The sequence below is a fragment of the Pseudophryne corroboree genome, chromosome 1 (assembly GCF_028390025.1).
Source record: "Pseudophryne corroboree isolate aPseCor3 chromosome 1, aPseCor3.hap2, whole genome shotgun sequence".
Lineage (NCBI taxonomy): Eukaryota > Metazoa > Chordata > Amphibia > Anura > Myobatrachidae > Pseudophryne > Pseudophryne corroboree.
In genome coordinates, this window is record NC_086444.1 from 344,832,737 (window position 1) to 344,840,635 (window position 7,899).

The following is a 7,899-nucleotide window of genomic DNA, read 5'->3' on the forward strand; positions in this document are numbered from 1 at the left end:
AAAATAGCTGTAGTTTTCTCAGAGACATCTGTTACTAATCTGTCATCAGTAGTTTTTGTGATGATAAGATCTAAAAATTTCATGCAGGTTTGGCTAATATCCAATGTCAATTTTAGATTTAGTCCATTCTTATTAAGAATTGATATGAACTCCCCCAATGTCTCTCTTTCACTCTCCCATATAATCAGAATATCATCAATGAATCTGACACCATCTTATAATGTGTTCTGTATACTTTTCAGTCGTGATGTTAAATACTCTTTATTTTTCCCACCAACCAAGATTTAAATTGGCTTACGTGTACTGCCCATGGCTGTGCCTTGGGCTTGAAGAAAATATTTCTCATCGAAGATGAAAACGTTTTTCATTAAAGCAAAATTAATTGTAAATAAAGTTGTTGAAATCATCATGTACACCAATGTTCAAAAAGTATTGAATCGCTTCTATTCCTTTTTTGTGGTTGATCCTTGTATATAGTGATTTGACATTGCAAGTACAAAGCTATGTGTTGGGTAGTAAATTAAGATTATCCAATTTATTAAGTACATTCATAGAGTTTCTTATGTAAGATAGTAGTTCTAATACAAATCGCCTCAGATTCTGATCTATGAAACTACTAGCTTTCTCCATTAAGCTTCCAATACCTGATATTATCTGTCTTCCTGGTGGGTGTTTTTTTTGTTTTATGCATGGTGGGTGTTTTTTGGTTTTATGCACTTTCGGTAACATATAAAATATTGGTATTTTCTGATAATTCACTTTGAGATCATCCACTTCTATTTTAGTTATAATGTAATCCTTCAGTGCATTACTGGTCAGATTGTCATATTATTTTAAGAAATTTGCTGCCAGATTAAAAATCAACCTTTTATACAGAAGGTCGTAGCATCTAAAAGTTGTCTATATGCCTCTATCAAATATTGGGGTCTAGTCATGAAGCAGTGAAAAGCGTGGAGAAGTGAGCCAGTGGAGAAGTTGCCTATGGCAACCAATCAGCATTAACATAACATTTATAATTTGCACAGGCTCACTTCTCCGCTCTTTTCACTGCTTCATGAATAGACCCCTAAGTTCTTTACCCCATAGAACAATGTTTTACCCTGTATCCAAGGGTTTGATGGTGGTATCCTCCCAATCTACCATTTCCTTTAAGGCTTTCCTTTATTCTCTGCTAATATTACTCTCCTTATCCAGATGTATTTTACCAAAAATGACATCCAACTCCTTAGATACCAATTTTGGTGAAAACATGTACTTGTGGACAAATTTGTGGGTTTGTGGAAAAAAAGTGTTTTTTTTTCCTTAAAATGGGTCTTATAATGCCATAATCCTCTTTGTTGTCATTGACATTATCAGATATTAGTTCTTCTAAAATTTTAATTGATTTCTGTTCTTCGTCAGTAAGGGGAGGTATTATTCCTAATTCTTGATTTTGCATCTTGTCTCGTTCGCTTTCCTTATTACTATAGAATTTTTTAAGAAGTAATTTTCTTGCAAATAAATGCAAGTCTTTTTCAATTTCAAATCTATCCATGTTTTTATTTGGTGCAAAGCTAAGGTCTTTTGAAAATATTTTAATTTCTGTAGGATCAAGTATTCTCTCCATCAAGTTGACAATTTGTAGGCCCTCTGGATTTACGTCCTCCTGTACGCCTCTAAACCTGTTACCTCTAAACCTTTCTAGCAAACTTCCTCCTGCGGTCTCTACCAGTAGTCATCTATGACCTATTGCAATGAATATCCTAATTTTCTCTCACTTTTATTCTATATCCAGCATCTCCAACTTGGCACTATCGCTAACCCATACTATGTCACCTCGCCTCCAGCACACCCTGCACCAAAACATGTGTTCATGCATCACAACCCAAACTCCTCCTTGCTGGGAACTGTAGTTCACAAGAAAAAAGGGTTCCATTATTAAACATATTATTACCACACACACAGTGCCAAGAGGTGTGGGAATAAAACTATTTTTTCAGCTCAGGGCTGCATTTTCCTAGGGGAGAAGGGAACATTTTCTTTCTGACTCAATCCCCTTAGGGAATACAGCCCCATGATGACTGGCCCAGGTCTTGGTGGGCACTGCAATGGGGGTATCCTACTTTGCTGTCGTGACACTAGCCTGACTGGCAAAGTTTAAAGCTGGTATTAGCAATTTCAGGGGGACCGCACACTTGTCATCTTGCCACTACTATCATAGGGTAGCAGTGCTATTGCTAGTTCAGATCTATGAATAGGGACAAGCTTTTTTTATATATATATTATTTATTTTTAATGCAAAAAACATGGCATCTGTGCTGCTCTATAGATGACCGCAGTTTTAAAGTGTTTTGTTGGCTTTGCAGCAGTTTGGGCATTTGTAAACAAATTGCTATCAACAACCATTTTAATTTACAAACTTAGTTAAATCGCCCTTTAGTAAATAAAGTGGTATTGACCTCAAACTACTGTTGATCCAGGCCGGACTGTGTTGGTTTCAGTCTGCCAGATAAACTGGTGCTCTGAAAGTTTAGCACCAGACACCGTGATACCTCCTCTTGCCATGTACAGTATCCCACCTTCTCCTTCACTCATGTTCTGACCTACAATTCTTACCATAACTGAGAAACTTGCTTTCCTTTCTTACTATTCCCCAATAACCTGTACCCTTGATACCATCATCCCCCAACTCATCTGATCCCTTCTAATGCTTCCCCACACCAAGCTAACCTCTGCAAATTGCCATTTTCCACTGGCCTCTGCCCTTTTGTCTTTACTCATCTATTCTATCCTTAAGAACCCATCTCTCAACCATACCTTTCTCCAGCACCTCATTTTTCCCATCCCTTTAAATTTAGTCTTTTGACTAATTTGTGCAAATCCTTTTTTATCTCTCTGTTTTCTTCAGCACAATCATCCTCAGCCTTCTTCTGCACATCCATCACTCTGTTAATGTCCATGCCACTGTTCTTGTCTGGTTTCCAGTCTAGTGACTTTCTCTAGTGGTTTACCTCTACTAGTGACTAGTAGTGACTGCTTTTGTCTTTCCTATATTTCTTCTTACTGAACTTTTATGCTCATTTGGCCTTAACTACCATTATGATTACTACACAAACTTCCTCACCTGTCTTGACCTCACTAGGGTGTCCCAATTCTACCTAAAGCTTAACAAAAATCTGGCTCATCATCTTGCCTATTAACTAATCATCCACAGGTTTCCCTCACCATTGACAAAATCATGTTTTCTCAGGCCTCCCAAGACCAGTGTCATGTCATGTTGTTTACTTTGTCCTCAGATTTAGACCACACATCCAATCCCTCGTGCTTTTACTGTATGTTAATCCCCTACTTTGAAACATTAGCAGATTATTCTTGTTCACATTTTGGATGTAACCAAACCACTTGTTCATTCACTCACTATTTCCATTTTGACTAATGAAACATCCTCCTATCCAACATCTCCCAGTAGGATAGATTATAGGGGGTCATTCCGAGTTGATCGTAGCTGTGCTAAATTAAGCACAGCTACGATCATTCACACTGACATGCGGGGGGACTCCCAGCACAGGGCTAGTCCACCCCGCATGTTGGTGCCGGCCCCCCCGCAGAAGTGCAAAGGCATCGCATAGCGGCGATGCCTTTGCACTTCCAGAGTAGCTCCCGACCAGAGCAGCTTTAGCGTGCTGTCTGGTAGCTACTCGTCGCTCCCTGGCCCGCAGCGGCTGCGGACCACCCCCCAATGGTCCGGCCACACCTGCGTTGGCCGGACCGCGCCCCCTTAATGGCGGCTTAACACCACTGTCCAGCCCCCTCCCGCCCAGCAACCGCCTCTGTCTCAGAGGCGATCACTAGGTAATGACGGCTGCCATGCGCCGGCACACTGCGGTGCCGGCGCATGCGCAGTTCTGACCCGATCGCTGTGCTGCAAGAAACTGCAGCGAGCGATCGGGTCGGAATGATCCCCTTAGTGGGAACATAGGTTTTGAGAGATGGTTTGGAAGATTAAATGTTTGAAGTGTGAGTGAAAGTTTTTAAGTAAGAGAGGAAGAAAGACAGAGACAGATCTAAGAACATGCAAGTGAAAGTATTTTGTAAGGAGGCTCCTCCTATCCAACATCTTCATATACATCTCTGATCACCTAACAAAATACTTTCACTCGCATGTTCTTAGATCTGCCTCTGACCGGTACCTTGCCTCCTCTCTTACTAAAAGCTCACACTAACACTCACTCGCACTTCTTAGACATCTCTAGTGCTCCTCCCCACTTATGGAAGTCTGTAGCCCACTTGATTATACTGTCTCCAAACATTTAATCTTCCAAGCCATCTCTCAAAACCTATGTTCTCACTATAGTCCATCCTACCCCCAAAAGACATTACTTCCCATGGGTACTATCAGCCTTTACATGAACCTACACTGAGAGTCCCATTAGTTCTTACAATCTAAAAAATGTGTGCAGGGAAAGTGACTATAAAAGCATGTCTTCAGAGAGAGGAGAGTCTACAATCACCAAAAAGATAAACAAAATAGGTAGAATAGGCAAACAGTCACCCCCCAATAATATAAAAAAAGATATTTGATGTAAATAGTCTACTAACCATTCGTTTCGATCTCAGGGTATATGTATGGTTGTGTGTGTGTGTGTGTGTGTGTGTGTGTGTGTGTGTGTGTGTGTGTGTGTGTGTGCGTGTGTGAGAATACATGTGTGTGTGTATATGTGTGTATATGTGTGTGTGTATATATATATATATATATATATATATATATATATAATGCTAGCTGTTCTACCCATTCTTCTCATGGGAGTTACTGATTTTCATGGTTGTAAATATAAAAAAGTGCTAAATATTTTGTAAATCTGTAGGGGTTGGGTTCGGGTGGCCGGTGTTGGGAACCCGCCGGTCACCATACCGACATCTGGATCCTGATGTTTAGATTTCCGTCGAGGGCACCACACAGTGGCCTCGTGGCTCGCTGCGCTTGCCACAGGTTCTATTCCCTCTCTATGGGTGTCTTGGACACCCACGAATGGGAATAGTCCCTGTTAGTCGACATGCCGTCTGTTGGACTCTGTCGGATCATGGCGTCGTATAGTGACCGGTCACGTAACTACATCTATAGAGATGTAAATTTGAGATGTCTTAATGTAAGTAAATATGACTCCATGGTTCTTGGCGTTACCTGAGGAGCACCCGTAGCAGATACTGTACAAAGTGACAGGACCATGTTTGTAGTTTATTAAATTCTACACACTGGAGGTGCAATCCAAATGTTGAATGGATTGCCCGTTTGGGCGTTATTGTTCCAGCAACGCAACCCATGCATTGGTAATGACGTCATTATGTCAAAGCTCTTTTCATCCCCTTAGGGGAGGTTTATTAAAATTAAAATCACACCTGAACAATACCTATGTTAAATTTCATCTTCCTAACATATTGGGAAGAGAATTAATCATGAGTCAGTGAGGACTTTTGTATATATATATATATATATATATATATATATATATATATATATATATATATACACAGTGTACACACACCAAAAACAAATAAACCATATCCTCCAACTGGTGGCACTCATGGGACCTTATTGGCATTATAGAGCAAAGCTGTGGAATAGCTCCTGTGTTTCTAATTTTACTTTTGAGAGTCAAATCTGAAAGCTCCCATTATATGAAGGGGTTTTGTTTGGTTCCGCACAGGACTGTAGTAATTAAAGAAAAAGGGATTGAGTAAACTGTTGCCCTTTGTGTTACCAACAATATCTTATATAAAGATCCCTTATTAGTCTAGGGTATCGACAATTCTCATGAGTTGGCGGTGCTCCCAGAGTCAGTAATTGGATTAATAGAAGGAGAGAGAAGAAAGACTCTGTGTTGGGGCACACTTGATATATAGATCTTATTAAAACTTAACTTTTATTTTTATATAATTTAAAATAAGATACACTGAATCCAAACAGAAGAAAATATCATCTCTTGAATTTAATCTATTGATCAAAAGTACGAATGATTTGAAAAATACAAATAATCAATCTTAAAGCACCTAAAGTGAAAATATCAAATACATTAGAGTAGATAGCTAAAATAAACAGAGGCACAGAATGGAAATAATTAAATTTATGATATAAGCCATTATAGGCTATAATTACAAGAAGTATCCTGGTATGAGCATATTGTTACAAGGAGTATCCTGGTATGAGCAAATTGGCTGTGTAATCCTAGATTAGAATAATTTAAAAGAAAAAAATGGTAGTGGTCAAGGGGCTGATGATAGTTTTGGGTAAGTTTTGGTAGAGATCAAAGGTTGTGCCAACACTTCTGCTGTTTGTTTGTCGGATATAGGGTTGTATTTACAGCACCTGATATTCCCTAGTGGTCTCCCAACTGGGTACTAATCAGTCTTTTCACTGCTTAGCTTCCAAAATCAGAAGAGATCGGGCATGACCAGTGAAATATGGCAGCAATTTACCCAGTTTAGAACAAATGAGAGAGTGTGGTTATTGACATGTACCTAAGTAAGTGTACTTCTGCTGTCCAGTTGAAAGCACAGATTCTCTGATACTTAAAGCATTGCAGAGGAAATTGTCTGGCATCTGGATGAGAGAATACAGAAATCAGATAAGGGTATAAGGATAGGGGCTCCACCTTCTACTGTCTACTTTCATATATTAACAGCGGAAAGTAGATGAGAGGGGTGGGCTGACCTTTCATATTGAACTGAGATTATGTGCAGAAGGGATCACATCAAGGTACACCTAACAGTAGCAAATCATTTGAAACAGTGTTGCTGAGTAGTGATGACACATTTATTAACCAGTTATAGATGTTAGGTGAAATTTCCCGGTTAAATTGCCAAAACCAGCAAAAAGAAATCACTGTAATAAATACAGTTGGCAAATTACTGACTAGTAGATGCAGAAGTGCTGATAACAAGTTAGTGATCAGATGTTAAATGGGGATATAGCAAAGTAACATACTGAATTCTGAAAAAAACTAAAATAGTTTTTTATATTAATGAGCAGATATGTTGAGGTTACTGAGCATTTCATAAATTGCTATCTCTAACATCAAAAAAGATAGACCATTTATCACAAATCATAGAGATAATTTGAAAGAAAATTGGGTCACTGCAGCCCCAAAACTTTTTTTGTATAGAAAATAATTAGGGGGTCCAAATGGACATATACGATACCGAGACACCAGGATGTGGGCTGAACCGTGCACAGTTCAGCTCCACAGAGCACAGATGGCCGTTTCACCGAGGGTGGCTTGTTCACTGATATCTACTCTAATGTATTTGATATTTTCACTTTAGGTGCTTTAAGATTGATTATTTGTATTTTTCAAATCATTCGTACTCTTGATCAATAGATTAAATTCAAGAGATGATATTTTCTTCTGTTTGGATTTAGTGTATCTTATTTTAAATTATATCAAAATAAAAGTTAAGTTTTAATAAAATCTATATATCAAGTGTGCCCCAACACAGAGTCTTTCTTCTCTCTCCTTCTACAGCTCCCATTAGATGTCAGAAACAAATGTGAACATACGCGGACATCAATTTCCTGTCTCCAGAACCATGTGAGGAAAAATGAACAAATTCCCCGAGCACAGTGTAATTGACCAGAGAGGCATATATGGGATTAGTTGCTGGAGGGTTTGCTGATCCTTGTAGTGCCATGTTGAAATATATTGGGGTTCCTCCATGTGAGTTGGATCTCAAATAGAAATACATAGATGTACTACCAAAAGTGGAGCTATATCATGCAGTATGAGACCACCAGAGTAGAGACGTCTTGCTGTGGCTGGTGGATTACTATATGTTTACAAATGTACGAAAACTGAGATCTATGCATTTCACTTATCATGTAGGATGTACTGTATGACTGTTTTGTTGGTTCATTGCACTGTGCTG

General features: G+C 39.0%; 1 pseudogene; it reads right to left on the minus strand.

Moving 5' to 3' along the window:
• Nucleotides 1-6,331: 6,331 nt before the first annotated feature.
• LOC134949752 (5S ribosomal RNA) lies at nucleotides 6,332-6,450 on the minus strand (annotated as a pseudogene).
• Nucleotides 6,451-7,899: the final 1,449 nt, after the last annotated feature.